Here is a 17508-nt window from a genome sequence, read left to right as displayed (position 1 = left end):
AAAGCACTTATTTAAATGTCAATTATTGTCCTTAATGAACACATTACCATTCACTCATATTAAAATCCCAGATTTGAATTTAAAAGGTTCAGGTTAAATCCATGATCTTAAACCAAGACATTCAAATTTTAAGTCTTAGTTTTCATGCCTGGAAAATAGTTATGATTAGAAGAACCTAATAGAATACAAACTCCTTGAAGGCAGACTATTTCATTTTGGTTTCTGTTATCTATGTTATCTTGCATAGTGCCAGGGGATTAATAAGTGATTATTGATTGATCCATTGATAAATGAATGAGACAACCTGCATATGACATAGAAGTAAACAGTTGTTTGCCAACACAGTAAAAAAGGGTAAGATCTATGGTTATTAGTTACCAGACTCCTTAAACCAGAGCTCCTTCTATTATGTCAAATTGCCCTTTGCATAACAGCATGCTTCTTTGCCAGATGCAAGCAGAGTCTGGGAATAAAATTCTTGAAGAACCATAGCTAAGTTTTCTTTGTTTACTCATCTGCATGTATTATGTAAACTATCATTATGGACAAAAAGTCTTTCAAGGTTTCCTCCTTTGCCTTTTTTCTGTGAAGCAGGAATTCAAAGCTTTGTAGTATAAATGCAATAAAAACATTTAAGATGTTGACAAAGCTCATTTGAATCTCATGTCTAAGCAGAAAATATACAATACTGCAGCACTTAGTCACATATCTGAGGGTAGTCCATTAAGCTTTTCTTCCAAAGTAGAAGGCAGTCACCACAGGAGCCCTTCCTTGTTGGAATATTAATTTAGTAGCTGCTATTGTTAATATAGCTACTTGGCTCCTCAAGAATGATCACTTCCCAGTGAGAAAGAACCAAAGGGGACATTTTGAAAACATGAAAAAAAAATAAAAGAATGAAGGTTTACATATGAAAATCATGACACCAAAAGTATGGGCTCGGCACTGGACTGTGCTTTCTGAGAACCACTGATGAATTATTTGACTTTGATAAACCATAACAAAAACCAGCAATAAACAAAATGGTCCCTCATCTTGCATTCCTGCCTTTTCAGTCTACACTCATAGTAGCATAATGGTGGAGTATAGGAGTAACAAGTCCTAAGGATGATACAATTCTTCATCTTTCATCTTTATGCCTTTGCTCTCTCTGCCTATATTGCCTGGAATGTTCTTCCTTGTCACCTTTGCCTCTTAGATTATCTGGCTTCCTTTAAGCCTTTATCAGCTTCTAAAGGAAGCCTTTGCTAGTCTTTCTAACTATTAATACTTTTACCTTTAGGATTACCTTTCATCTACTTTGTATATATCTTGTAGGCATATGCCTATGTATGTACATGTTTCTCACGTTACAATTTAATCTCCTTGAGGGAAGAACTGATTTTATTTTTTATTTATATCAATAAAAACAGTTCAGGACCTGGCACTTAGAAAGCAGTTAATTGATTGATTAGCTATTGGTATTTTAAATGTAGATCCTTATCCAAGGACAGAATGGTCCCATAATTAGAGAAAATGAATTATCTCAAACTAGAATGTTCTCAGAGAAATATAGGATCAGAAACAAAAAGCCAGATTTAATCATCTAATAAGAATAAAAGGTAACTGATAGACCTGCTACTTTTATATTTCATTAATGTCCAAAGAACCAGAAGAAAACCCTCATGCCATTTGGTGAAGCCTCTATTTTGGATTTATAGGGAAACATGTACAAGAGTTGTATACAATGTTGAACATTCATTGGAAGTGATGCAATCTGAACCACTGGAGGTATTACATGTATCAGGGAAGTCACAGACATCCTCGGATAATCAACTGTAATAATAAGAATACATAACTTGTTCCTTTACCTCACCCTTTTCCTATGTTTACCCAACTTTGTCACACTCTTTTTCAAACCTGTATATATGATTTCAAACATTTATGGCTATATAGAGTATGGTAATATGATGTAGTGCCTTCCAGGTGCAACCAAGAGCCATTACTGATTATTACTACCCTCTCTAAATATTACTTATTACTACCCTCTCTAAAGATAAAGTAATCATGTAGGTATACTTTGGAATATTCTCAAAAATTACCCAATTTGCTTGGTTCTTGCTATGTAGTAAAACCAGAGATGTCTCACCTGTAATGGAAGTTTTCCTATTTTTATTTTGAACCACAGGCTGATAGATTAGATAAAATTGTTAATGGCTATAATTTTTTAATCTCAAGCAATCAACAAACACATTCAGATAAAGTATAGTGAAGTCTATGATAGGGATTTTATGCTACTTTTCTCCCTACAAAAATCAGTCTGAAGGAGAGTCCAAATAAATGGATTGAAATTTGAACCCTAGAAAAGCATAAGATAAAATTTGTTATTGATGGACTTCACTGATCAATTTTTACAACCTCCAGTTCAGCCAGATTTTAGCTTTAGCCATCTCTTATCTCATGTCTTCTCTCCCCTAGCTCTCCAAACTATATACTCATTTGCTCACATATCCCATTTACCTCTCCATCTATCCTGCCTGACATCCCAGATTTTGAGAAAGGTATTATGAATGTTCCTTAATGTCTATGAATGGCCTAATCTAAATGTGGTGTTCTTTTTCTTTAAAATAATAATGGTTCTCTCTGGGAGCAGGTTTCTTGGGGAGGTTTTCTGGAGGCAGGCTTTATTTCAGTTAAAAGTAATAATTACTCCAAATGCAGCCAGGTGTTAAAAGTTCAGATCTTTTATTGCTTCCTCCAAAAAAGATTGGTTAGTTTTCTTAGAGGCCTTTCTCTTTCCTTGGTTCTAAGAGCTCTTGCAGTTGTCCTTTGCCTCTCTTTCTTTGGCCTCCAGCCAGCACAAAGGTGGAAAATGGAATGGATCTGACTCCACCTCCGAGAGTGGGCTTGTGGGATTCCTCCCAGAGTGCTCCTCTCCGACCCCTGGCAATGTTCCGAAGTGAACTGACTTGACTGGCTCCCTGAGTGGGATTGTGGGATCCGAGAATGGGATTATGGGTTTCCTCCCAGAGTGCTCTCTGGCCCTAAGAGCTTTAAGGGAAGTGTGAATTCACAAAGTCACAAAGTTAACTTTGTGAATCTCCCATACTTATGAACTCCAATGAGTACTTAAATACTTCTTGCTTATATGAGCTCTCTAAAGGTGTGAACACAAGCATTGTATCAATTCCATTGAGTTAACACTAGGATTCTAATATCTCTCTCTCCCTTGAGTTATCACCTTGTTTCAAGTTGAGTTAACACTAGAATTCCAACACCTAAAGATCCTCTATCCTACATATCATCCCAGTAAGATTCCCTAAAATCTCTGTAACTCTGGAGAGGTCTTCCAGGATCTTGGTAAAACCATGTCTCAGGAATTTGCGTCTATATATGTTTACTAAGCCTGCAAAAACAACCTAGGTTTTTCTATGATATGGCATCATTTTGGAAGACATATCAATTAAAATATATCAACGACACCACAGAAAAAGGAACATGATAGAATCTGAGCTTTAGCCAGAGTATCCCTAAAACAAAATCATCTGCCCAAATGTAGACAGGCAGTTCCTACACAAGAAACGTTTTCTTTTGAGTACACACATTGGAATGAAATGAGCACTTAATTAAATGAGATAATTGGTTATCTAAATCATATTTTAGAAGGCCAGTTAGAAGCAGTAGTATCTTTTATTAACTTATCAGAAACAACCAGAAGCTAAACCCAGAGTGTGATTTGTAGTTAGAATATTCCCAATTTCTTTATCTCAATAGTATCCATATTTTCAGAAGTATTTCCTTTTATACAAAATGCTCACTCCAGAATTAGATAAATTGTTCTTAATTCTTGGAGAAAGTTTTGGTTATGAATGTATACATTAGTTATCAGTATTATTTAACTTTGAATTTAAGAAGTTTTACTAAGCAATTAAGGTAAATGAAGAAAAGGATAAATTGAGTTTTAAACATTTAGTAACTTTGACTAAGATATTTGAATACTTCTTTTAACCCTTTGTTCTCTTATTCATTATATTTATGTACATATACACATATGTGTATATATATATATCATACATATGTAAATAGGAAGCTCATTTTTTGGAAAGCTTGTGTTTGAATCAATTGAATCAAATCTAGATACCTGATTTTCACAAAAAAATTAGAGAATTCCAGAAGAATTTTATATGTTAAAAATTCTTGCCCCCTCCAGTGGGTTAAATGAGAGATTAGTCATAATCTTCACAGTTGTTTCATAAAAACTGAATATATTTGATGATCAACTGTGAATAACTTAGCTATTCTCAGCAATACAATAATCCAAGACAATTCTGGAGTATGATGAAAAAAGCTATCTACCTCCAGAGAAGAACTGATGGAGTCTGAATATAGACTGAAGCATACTTTAAAAATTATCTTTATCATTCTTTGGCAGGAGGAAAGGGGGAGTAAGGGAAGGTCTGCATTTTCTTTTGCAAAGGGCTAATATGGAAGTGTTTTACATGACTACACATGCATAATCTATATCAAATTGCTTGCCTTCTCAAGGAGAGGGGAAAAGAAAGGGAAGAAAGAGAATTTGGAACTCAAAAAAAAGTTAAACATTTTTGGTTACATGTAATTGAGAAAAATAAGAATTTAATGTAAAAAGACCCATACACCTGAATACATATATAATAGTGTTGGTTGGAATATTTGTCTTTGAAATTATGTTAGTGTTTAATTCCCCAGCCATTTAGGCCCCTTAAATTAAAAAGAAACAAATAAATAATGAATAAATTCTTAAACTGAGATGTGCAGAACCCAAAGAAAATGAATTAATAAATTTCTAGGAATCTATGAATATGAATGGAGAAAACAGTATCTTTATTTCATCAAAATTCATTTCCAATGTATATGTATGCATTTAAGAACATTATATTGCGAAGGGAATCTATATTCTGGCCCTGACTTCCAACGGGGTCCATGACCCTCAAAAAGTTAAAAATTCCTTTAGCCAAAAAGAAATTGTCTTCTTGTTATCATTCAAATACCCAAAGCTCTAATTTCACCTATCTTCAGTTCTCTTTCTGTTATGTCTCTTTTGTTTAGCTTTTTGCTATATTTTCTAACCATAGATCCACTCTTTTGTTACCTACAGCCTATCTACTTCCAATTCTAGTAGTATCTTTTATTTTGAAAAGATTGGAGATTAAGAATTTTAAATATGAATGTATAGAGCTCATTTTAAAATATTATTACTCACTACTTATCTTGGGTTTTTTTTTTGTGCCTGAACATGGATATCTTCAATAATGTATCTATCAGGGCAAAACAAGGAGTGTTATAAATCAGTAGATTTGAACCAGAGATACAGAAGCTATGAGTTGTCAGAAAAAAATAAACAAGTAAACAAATCTTAATTAGTAATTATACAGATTTACAGAGAGAAGAGGCACACACACATAAAGAGAGAAGGGGAAGAGGAGGAGAGAGAGGGACAGACAGAGGGAAAGAAAAGAAAAGAGAGGACAGAATAGAAAAGAAATAGAGTCAGAGACAGAGAAGAGAGAGAAATGAAAGTGTTAAACAAGTTTTCTATCATATAATTCATAAATGACCAGCATTCAATTTTCTCCTTTGAAGAATGGTAGCAACAGTTCAATTATTAGAAATGCTTTTAGTAAGCAAAAATGCATTCAAAGATAACAGATGGTGGACTACTTGTAAAACTCATGTTATGCAATTGAATGTTTCTATCACTGATCCCAAAGCAGCATAAAATATTTTAAAATTTTAATGTTTGGGATAGAAACTTTGTCAATAGTGTTCTCTTTTTATTTGATTTTATGAAATTCAGACCCAATAACTACTTACAGTTTTCTAAATTATCCAAAGTAAATGGATCAAGGCAGTGTTTACTTCTGACTATGATTAATGAAATCTTAGAAAACTTGCTTGAATATTAGAGACATTGAGTGCTTGCTAGTAAATTTCAGGCATAGGATTTGAAGCCAAACATTCCTAAATTTAAATCAAGCACCAAATTTAGTATACCACATTGCCTTCCTCACCAAATTATTACTTTAAGAAGAGTGAGATTAGAGTTTTTATTCCCTTGAAGTTATGACTGGTAACATTGCTTTCACTCCTTCAGTCTGATTACAATTCAGGTTTGCTATCTTCACAATGACTATTTCAAAGTCTCCTGTGACTCAAGAATTCATGACCTAGTAATCAGTGTACTAATTTTGAGTCATGTATATAACTGGCTTTGTCCTCAGTTGGCAGAGTCAATCTTTATCTAAAGAAAAGCTTCAAAGGACTTGGAATTTTTTTTTACTATACTTTTGGAACCCCTGGGTTTCCTCCAACTACAATGACATAAGGGAGAGGGATGGCTTTGTGGAAGAAATTGCTCTCGCCTCCTCTATATTCCAAAGCATGTTGTCTCTACTTCTCTTTTAACATTATAATATGTCACATTTTATTACAGCCAGTTGTGCGTGCCCTTTCTCCCTTGTGGATGATAAGATCCGCTTTTTTTCTTTTTCTTCCTCAGAGTGAATGGGCCATATAGTGGATGCTCCCTCCTCTCTCTTTCTCTGTTTCTCTCTGTCTCTATGTCTGTCTTCCTGTCTCACTATGGCTGTCTGTTTGTCTCTGTCTCTGAATGTCTCTCTCCATATATATTTATCTATTTGTGCATATATAGACATGCATGTATGTATGCATGCATATAGATACACACATACTGTGTGTATATATTTGTATCTTACATATATAAAATGTATAATAAATATATGTTGAATGAACTAATAGTGTTGTCTTTATCATCTGTATACTGTATGTCCCCTGATTTCTTCATGAGAGGGAAGGGAGAGAATGAGGAAAGAAAGAATAAAATTATACCCCCAAAATTCTCAAAATAATAATTTGGCATTAGAAAGAATATGTGGTATGGTAGGCAGAGGCCTGGAGTTTTTGTTTGTTTGTTTTTAAAGAAAATCCTGTTTATTAAATTTCTATTTGTATTACACAATGGGCAAATCACTCAATTAACCTCTCTGGGCCTCTGTCAAATGGAAGACAATTATTTAGTTATAGACATTATCTTTTTAATTGGAAGAATTTAGGAACTTAGCTATACAGAAAATATTATTTTAAAATAACCTTTTCTGTATAGCTAAGTTCCTAAATTCTTTTAAATTATTTTAAAATAATCCCTTTGTTTTACACATTGTACAGGTTCCAATTATATTTGAAACTACCATGTTCCAATTTTTTGAGTGTAAATACGTGTAAAAAAAAAAATACTTCTGTGGAACTTTGCTGACAATCTTGTCATCATCCTGGAGGGATTTTTAGAATCCCCAGTTATCTGTTTACTGCTTCAATCAAGAGGCTCAAGTACAGCTATACTCACATATCAGACTGGAAAGACCAGTTAGTGCTGGAAGCACTTACATTCATCAGTGTAGTTTTTTAGACTCTGGAAAGAAATACTTTTTGTTCACTCTGGTTTAAAAAAAAGGATTTTTTTTCCTTCTCTTTCATTTTTTTTTAAATCTGGAAATTTGTTTCTGACATTTCTACAATGAGGTAGACCAGAGTGGAAGGAAAAAGCAGGCTCTTGTCTCTCTAATTGCCTCTTGCTCTAAATACTTCCTTTCCTTATGTGACCTAATAAAAAGTCCCAGAAGAGAATGTTTTTAGAATTGCAAATTTACTTTCTCACACAGATCTGCTAACATACTGCGGAAGTAGAGGCACTGAGGAAATACAGAACAAATAGGTAAACACAGTTCATTGGAAATTTCTTAACACTGGCTTGAGGATGCAGAACTGGATCCAAGCCAACAAAACAAATGTGCTCAGCTGATGATTTTCTTTTATACTTAGTCTTGATACTCTCAAATAACTCCAGCAGGCAGCTGCTTGGGCATCCACTTCCATGCTTGTTCATAGAATCAATTAATTCTCTGAGTAACTAGCATTGATTCTTATTTAGTGTTTAAACTGAAAGATGGAATGCCATTCTCAATCATAGTTCAGCTGGTGATCTCTTTGAAACCCTTTACATGATTTAAGAAATGGAGTATTCAATTCATGTCTTAAATATTCTAGCTGTAGAGTTTTAAATGCTTTTTTTACAATCAGCTTAGTTTAAGATGAGAATTTTGTGAAATTAAAAGTAACAATACTTTCTGGTTCTTCAACCTTCACAAATCAGCATGTAATCTCAGATTTGAGTGGAAGGTGGTGGTGAGGGAAACAAATACATCAGTTACATAGCAATCAAAATGCTTAATAAATTTTTTATCATTGCTAGTTTTGAAGCTTGTCTACATTAATGGACATACCACAGAGGGTCTGTTTTCCTTTTCAGTCAGACTCCCTGGGGAAATTTCTGTTAAAGAAAGTGAAATTGTCTAGGAGTCTGATACCTGCCAACTTCCAGGTCTCTGGGAGCTGCTGAGTAACTACAATTAGCTTATGGAGTAGATTGTAGTAAAAGGACTTTCGTTTAGCTTCATTCTTGTTGAAACATGAATTTCTTACTCATTTCTTACTCTCAACTTACTAGGAAGAAGTTGAATTATAATGATTAAAAACACATTTAATTAATAGTCTGGGAAGTAGCTTCTAAAGATGACCTTATATATGAAAGGTTTATTTGGCATACACACATGTATGCCAGACATACATACATACATACACATATACAGAAATACATGGAGGCTTATAGAATACAAATATTTTCCTGCAACAAACACATTTCCGTTTTCCAAAACAAATTCCTTGAAAAGCAGAGAAGAAACAGAATCGTTCTGCTTGTAGTTTGATTTTCATTAGGGCTAAATTACATTTCTTTTAGTTATGTGGTAACCAAATAATTAGAGGGATCTGGGATCTCATATATATTTGAAATCTCTTTAGTGATGCAGATTGCCACCCATTCATGCCTGCTAATTCTATGAGAATCTTACCCATGAACCATTAAAAATCCAGGCAAGAGGAATACACCCAATATGGTGGAGAATTTGTCTTTTCTTCTGATTGTCTTGAATTATCATGGAACATTCTGGCTGTTGGGTTCACCTGTCATTCTTCACTCTTACCATGTAGCCAACTCATGGTTTCTTTCACCATATAACTCGCTGATAGCATTTTATATTCCTGCTTTTTTTTCAGAGTTTCACATGAGTTATATTTCAGCACAAGTTATTATATTTCAATATGATGGCAATTCACTTTTATCAACTAAGTGTCTTTTCTTGTCCTATGCCATATTGCAGTGTTCAGGTCTTGTTGACATTAAAGTTTTAATCATTTTGTATAGAAACTTTTCTAGAATGTATTATACACTTCTCTGCCTTGATGATATTGGTGATTATTATGAACATTAATATCCAATGGTAATATACAATGTTACACCAAGGGATGCACTGAGGCATGTGAGAACTGTCTTAAGCAATTCCAAAAGACACCTGATGGAAAATATATGCACGTTCAGAGAAAGAACAATAGAGTCTGAATGCAAATTGAAGCATACTATTTTCACTTTTTTTGTTGTTCTTTTCTCTTTCTCATGGTTTTGCCCTTTTTTTCCAATTCTTTCACGACATGACTAATATGGAAATATGTTTAATATGATTATATATGTACAGCCACTTGATTGATTGCCATCATGGGGGAGGTGAAACAGGAGAGAGGGAGAAAAAATGGAAATCAAAATCTTATAAAAATAAATATAAAAAATTAATAAATTTTTAAAAGAAATAAATAAAATACAATAATAAATTTTAAAAAGCAAACTGGCAGTTTATGATGATATTTCCATTTATAAATAAGCAATACCTGGGATTATTAAGTAGGTTGTAATACATTAGTTAGATAGTATCTGCATGAATTTACCTCAGAATTAATGTCATTTGAATCCTCCTTAATTTAATTCTTATTTGAATTAGGGAAAAGGATGAAGTTTTTATTTCTGTTGTTACTGTATTGTTTTTAGTTACAGTACATAGTAATTGATACAATGATTTACCATATATCAAAGATTGATGTTCTGCTTGAACTGCTTTATGAGTAAATAATAAAAATAACTAGCTTTTATAAAGCACTTAAAAGTTGCAAAACATTTCACAAACATGTTCTTGTTGTATCCTCACACTCTCTTTGCTCTTGGTGACCACATTGGCTTCTGTGGGTTTAGTCATAAGCCTGTGAGATCTTCATATTCCCTTATTTCTCTCCTGAGCTCCAGTTAAGTATTATCACCACTCATTGGTTATGTCCAATTAAATGTCCTATAAACATCTGAAATACAACATGTCCAAAACAGAAAGAATTGTTTTGCCTGTTTCTGTCTTTCCTCACCCCTAAAAACACCCCTTCTTCTAGCATAGTAGCTGGAATATTTTGTTGTTTAGTTGTTTTGGAGTTATATCTGACTCTGTGACACCATTTTGGGTTTGTTGGTTTGTTTGTTTGTTTGTTTTTGGCAAATATCCTGGAGTAGTTAGTCATTTCTTTCTCCAGCTCGTTTTAGAGATGAGTAAACTGAGGCAAACAGATTTAAGTGACTTATCCACAGCTAATAAATGCCTAAGGCTGCTTTAAATTTAGGAAGATGAGTCTAACTCCAGGCCAAGCACTTTATTCACTGTCCCTCTTAGCTGGCCCAATCTGGCATATAGTAGGCACTTAATAAATGTTTTTTGACTAGCATTTCTAACTTCCTTATTACTGTTAAATCAACAATTATCCTGCTAAATTTTGGAGTCTTCCTCAATTCCAACTTGTCCCTTCTCACTCATCCCTTATATTCAATCAATTACAAAGCCTTGGTGATTCTACTGAATCGCCTTAGCAGGTCTCAGATCCTCATCACTTCTCACCAGGAATATCTCAATAGACTCCAGGTGTTCATGTCTTAAGTCTCTCCTGCAATCCAGATCCCCACCCTCCACATAGCTGCCAAAGGGATGTCTTTAAAAATATCTGACCACATCACTATGTGGTCATAAAAACTCTTCTTCTTCATAAAACTCCAATGACTCCCTTTTTCCTCTAGTATAAAACATAACCTTTTGAGTATGCCACATAAATGCACTTGAACACTTTGACACTAGCCTGTCTTTCCTGACTTTTAGACATTATCTCACTCCATAATTCTATGGTCCAGCCTGATGAACCTTGTTCTCTGTCCATGACATTGCATTTCCTATCTCCATTTTCTTGATGTTTTGTCTCTTACCTTTGCATCCTAGAAGACTCAGCATCCTTCAAAATTCAGCCCAAGTGTCATATCCTGAGTGAAGCTTTACCTAGTCACCTCAGTCACTGGTTCCTCCTTATTAAAGGTAAAAAAAAATATTTTTATTTATTTTGCTTGTATATATTTTGTTTTATTTTTATTTATATGTCTTTTCCACTGATAGAATGCAAGCACTTCAAGGTTTAGTTTTCATATATCCAATACCTAGCACTGTGCTTGACATATTATAGGCACTAAAATATTTATTGACTGAGGTAAAAACAAAAAATATCCAGAAAATACTTTCAAAAGAGTTCTGCCATTTAATAGTTATGTGATCCTAGACAAGTAATTTAACCTTAGCCTTAATTTTATCACCTGTAAAATGGGGATATGATAGCATCTACTTCTAACAGTTGTGGGAATCAAGTAAAATAATATTTATAAGGTATTTAGCAGAGTTCCTGGCATATGGTGAGCCTTTAATAACAACTTATTCCTTTTCTCCTTTCCTAAAGGATTAGTAGTATCATTTGCATATATTCCAGAAAAGAATATTAAAGCTAAAATACAATAGAGTAAGCATATTATTTCTTTTCAAGTATAAAGCATTCATGGCTGTTTCAATGCCTTCATCCTTTAATCACTGTCTGTTTACTAAACATTTATATACCAAGACAAATAAAACATAGTCCTTGTCCTAAAGAACTTTGAAATTTAGCAAAGTAATGGGGGGAAAGGGATATGACATACAAATATGCAATATATGCAATATACTACCCCAAAACTACAATACTAAATTAGAGTATCAGCAAGGAAGGAGTATTATTTGAGATAAAAGGAAATTGATATGTAGATCATTTCTTTCTCAATATCATTTTCCTTCATTATATTCTTTTGCATTTTTAAAAAAGAAAAAACCGCCACTAAGAAGAAAATAATCTCCAAGAGTATTTTTAATTCAAAGATTGGAAAACCATGAAAGTTAATTAAGAAGGCTAAGGTAGAATTGTAAAGTTAATGATATTCACTGCTCCTGAAGCAAAGCTAGAAAAATGATAAAATAGATATGCAAAACTATTATGCAAATTTAGAGATAACTTTGCTATTTGATTAATTTAGTTTGTCCAGACCTGTGGTTTTACTCCTTCTACCAATATAGGCCAATTGCAATCTATATTCTTAAAAAGTTGTGCACTTAAATACCTAGAAGATATTATCATTTCCAGACATATCCACTCTATACTGGAACTCTTTCCTAGAAACCTGAGATAATTATTGCATGTCATATTTAGATAATGGAAGCTATTACCTGTATGGGCTGAGTTCCATGGGATATGACTTTCATGTGAAAACCAAATATAGTAACTTGGGAAAATTTTCAGACAAAACTTCCTAATTAGTAATGGAATGCATAAAATGAATTCAAGAGCATAAAAAATGATTATTTTAGAAATTAAAATAAAATAGAGAAAAAGCCAAAATTGCATAGGTAATTACCTCAACTTTTTTCTCTGGATAAGTTTGCATTGTGTTCAAAATCAAAGGACATACTTTGTGCCAAATATCCATTGTAAAAATCAAAGTGGTTTTCAGAAGCTATATGCCAGTGAAAATTAGTGGGGGGATTTTCTGAGTTGTTAACTTGTTAATGTTAACTTTGTAAACAGAATATTTAATACAATACATTGCAAATTCAGTGATTTCACTGGCAGATTCTATCTACCACTGTAAATTAAAATCAAAGTCTCAGAGTTAGAGTTCTCAGAGACCATCTGATCCAATCATTATCTGAATAAGATTATCTCTTGCAAAAAAAAAAAATCATCCAATCTTTCTTAAAGAACACCAATGAGAAGGAGCTCATTACTTCTGGATTTAGCCTATTTTGGACAGAACTATCTAATCCTCCTTTGAACAAATATTCATTAAATACCTACTGTGCATCAAACACTCTGATAGATGCTGTTAATTGTGAAGAAGAAACAAAACCAGCTTGTTCTCAAGAAAATTAAGTTTTAATGAGAAAAAAAAATTTTTAAATAAACAAAAATAAATTAAAAATGGTTATAAAGTAGTAAGGGTAGGAGAAGGAGTATGGAATGAAGATCTTAACAATAGGGGAAATCAGACAAGGCCTCATGTAGAAAGTGATTTGAGCTGGGCCTTAAAGTAAGCTAAGGAGCCTAAAAGGCAGAGCCCAGGAAAGACTACATTCTAGACACAGGGTACAATCAATGATTAGAACGTTTTTCCATATACATTGTCTAACTTTTCTCTTTTGCTCCTCTTCTTAGATTTAAAAGCCAGACAGAAAAAGTGAGCTCCCTATTCCATATAACACTCTTTCAAACAATCAAAGAAAGTTATTGTGCCCTTCCCCTATGTTTTCTGAGCTAAATATCCTATTTCCTTTCAGTGACCCTTATATATTTTTGTTGCTCAAGCTTTTGTTTGTTGATTTGTTTGAGTAATAAGCACTAGTTTACCTCAGTGCATTGGGGGATAAGATGATGTTGTTTATACTCATAAAATAGAGGTTGTTTTTAAATAACTAACATTATTTTTCTTCAGTAATCATATCCTGTTATTAAATCTTGGAAAAGATGTTAGTTGAGATGCCATTGTCAGTAAGCTTTGGTTCAGGTTTTATCCCCTATTATTCAATTTAAGAGTGATCAAGCATTAAAGGGTATTATTTAGCTTAAATTGCTTTTCCTCATTTCTTTTGTATTTTTTAAAAATTCAATTGTGAAGTCTGAAAAATCTACAGGTGCTTTTGTTCATTTTGGATGCTAATACAAAGCATTATTAGTTCTCCCTCTTTCCTAGATGATTATCAAATGCCAGTTTTTAAATAATATAAATATAAAGATATTTCATTCCATCACATTAAAGCAGCCAAGTTTTAATACATCTCTGGAATTTTTTAAGCTTTCTACTTAAAGACTGGGAAAGCAGGGGTAGTTATGTGGTGCAGTGCATAGAGCACCAGCTCTGAAGTCAGGAGGACCTCTGAAGTCAGAAGTCAAAATTCAGGTTTGACGTCAGGCACTTAACACTTCCTAGCTGTGTGATCCTGGGCAAGTAACAACCCCAATTGCCTCAGGAAAAAACAAACAAACAAACAAACTGGGAAATCATCACCTAAAACAGGTCAGAAGAAAATGAAATGAACATGAGCACCCTAAATTTTACCTGGAATTCTAGACTGCTGGCATTGCAAGTGAGCATGGAGATCATCAAATACATTCTTTTCATTTCACAATTGAGGTCCAGACAAGTGATTTGCCTTTTAAGGAGAGTCACAGGAGTAGGCAGTTGCTAGACCTTTGGACTCTCTATATTGTTCTTTCTCATATACCACATTGTCTTAAGAGAACACATTTGACCCAGTGGTCAAAATTATTTTTAGAATAAAAAATGTAACAATGCATTTTACCTCTACATTCTCCAACCTTGTTACGTCAAACAAAGCATAGGTCAAATTGTATTTCAGCGAACTTCAATGGACTTTCCTAATCCTTTTGCTGTTTTATAAATGTATTATGTAAAATATTGTTTGAAATAAATGTGTCATTATTTGGGGCTTGGAAAGACTGTGGATATAGAGATTTTCATTGTAATCTTATTAGGTTATATTCTAATCTTAATGATCTCTATTTTATTTTTGTGAACTAAATTTTATGGAAGGGAAAACAGATGATGAGTGAGATAACTTATTTACATAGATTATTGCTAATTGTCCAAAGGGCACCATTTTATGGGGAAATGGGTGCTAGACTTGGAGTCAAGAAGACTTGGGTTCAAATTTAGTATGTGGGAAGACTTGGGTTCAAATTTAGAATGTGGGATTTATTAACAGTGTAGCCTTGGACATTAAGCTCATGTTACTTCAGATATCTTGAAATTTTAATTGTACATAGATTTAGAACTGGAAATACTATAGGACATCTAGTCCAACTCTTTCATTACAAATCAGAAAACTGAAGCTCACATAAGTGACTTGTCCAAGGTAGCAATATTAATCAGCACAATGTATAGATCTCATAAAGTTCTTCATAGAATTTCACTTGTTCTTTCCCCTAGATTTTGCCATCTGTGTTGTGTACACCATATTTTTATGTTTATCATAACCAATTCTAGATAAAATGATCAAGTGTTCCATGAAATGATGTATTTTATCAACTTTGAAAGCACAGTAATCAATTACATTGTTCGCCTTTCCAAGGAAAGTGTGTATGTTTTTCTCTTTAAATATAACTTTCTTCTGTCTGGTCTCATTACAAGCATTTTTAATATTGATGGGGCATACTTTCAACAGCTTGTCAATTTATTGATTATTGGATAAAGATTTCTCAAAGTACCAATAATTAATATGTATATATATATATATATATATATATATATATACACACACACACACACACACACACACTTTAAAACCAATGGTAATTAGTATCTTCTGCCTCTTTTTCTGCCATTTACCCTGTCACAATTACTTATGTAATTAAGAGCCACAGTGGTCATTATCTCTGTTGGTGGAAGAAATACCAGACACGATCACAGATTCATTGAATATTTTTAAATGAAGTGAAGTAGCATCTATGTTGGGAAACACATAAAGTATCTTTTTAAGACACTGAGTATCTGAAGAAAATGAAGTCTTTGTTATGGATATAGTGATACTATTTTAGGTTATTAGAATTACTTCATAAAGTTTATAACTAATAAATCCCAAAAGAATAGAATTATACTATGATCATATGAAATTTCTATCTCAGAGTTATCATGGAACATACTTATTCCTTTATAATTTGTATTTATGAATTTGCAATGATTCTTTTAACCCTGAATATGGACCTGTTGACCTAGGACAACTTATTCATGTATTGATTCATCCAATAAACATTAATTAAATACTTGATATGTATAAGAAGATATACTAAGGAAGAAAAATACATAAATGCAACACTACTCTTCTGAATTTACAATCCAATAGGAAATACATTATAGGCACACATACGCGCGTGTGCACATGCACACACACACACACACACACACACACTCACACACTCAATAAAAGAGAAAGTAAGTATAAACAAAAATATAAATGAGGTAAAAAGGGTTAAAGTTTGCTTTTGTTTGGCTATGGAAGCAATCAGGAGACTTTCTTAGAAATGATATTTGATCTGGTCTTTGCAGGATAGATGTGATGTTGCTTGGTAAAGGTTGGAGGCAAAAAAGTGAGGAGATCGTTTCTATGGAGATCATTTAATAGATATATATATATATATATATATATATATATATATATGTAAGGGTTTGAGGAATGCACAGAACTCTATCATACCTCCACCATTTGTTGAATCATGAAGGAAATGAAGGACCTAGGTCAAACAGAATTAACTCATCCCTTCCTTGCATCAGAATTATTTGGATTTTTTTGTTTTTTAACTTTTTTGTGTCATGATCCCCTTTTTCAATCAGCAAAGTCTATGCATCCCTTCTCAGAATAGTGTTTCTAAATGCATAAAATAAAATTCATAGAATTACAAAGAAAACAAATTATATTAAAATATATTTATCAAAATCTATATTTTAAATTTATCTTTAATTTATGGAATAAAACAAGCATTTCTATGACATAGTATAACAAAAAATGATTATATATGAAACTGCACATCTATTATGTATCACTTGCTAGTCCTTTTAAATAGATAATAAAGTTATCTTGGAAATTTCTTTTTTTCTTTTTTTCTCTTTTTTCCTTCCCCTACCATTAGCATTAGGCACAAATATACATATACATAGACATGCATACATACATATATATATATATGTAGAGAGAGAGAGAGTCATAAAAATATTCTATAAATATTCCTATTTATCACTTGTTAGTGAGGCAACTGTAGATAAGTGCCTTGACTTAGGATCACACAGCTAATAAGTTTTTAGGAGTCTGGAGGCAAATTTGAACTCAGTTCCTCTTGCTTTCTTTAGAGCTGGTGCTCTACCCACTGCACCATCTAGTTGTTCCTTATTTATCAGTTCTTTCCCTGTATGCAGATAGTGTCTTTCTTCATAGGTAATACATATTTAAAGAAATAAGTTCATAGACTCCCATATTAAAAATACCAAATTCCTGCCTTAGAATTCCATTGATTAAAGAGAGATATCACGACTACAAATAAGGGGACAGAATGCAAAAACAATGATAGAAAAATGGAGTGGAGGAGATAATTGAGAATGAGAGAAAAAACAAATCTTCTCTCCTTTCTGATTCTGAC

General features: G+C 33.0%; 1 protein-coding gene across 2 annotated transcripts in view; it reads left to right on the top strand.

The window, feature by feature from the left end:
* Positions 1–17508, top strand: part of MAP2 (microtubule associated protein 2) — a 356866-nt gene that overhangs the window by 96921 nt on the left and 242437 nt on the right. Inside the window, exon 3 of one of the 2 annotated variants that reach the window (XM_031958144.1) lies at positions 11235–11324. The gene's annotated coding sequence lies outside the window, so the exon portion shown is untranslated. Of the gene's footprint in view, positions 1–11231; positions 11325–17508 lie in introns of both variants that reach the window. The other variant, XM_031958143.1, reaches the window with a different exon arrangement.

The sequence above is a fragment of the Sarcophilus harrisii genome, chromosome 3, assembly GCF_902635505.1.
Source record: "Sarcophilus harrisii chromosome 3, mSarHar1.11, whole genome shotgun sequence".
Lineage (NCBI taxonomy): Eukaryota > Metazoa > Chordata > Mammalia > Dasyuromorphia > Dasyuridae > Sarcophilus > Sarcophilus harrisii.
Note: the sequence above shows the minus strand (reverse complement) of the source record. Positions and strands in the feature narration are given on the sequence as shown.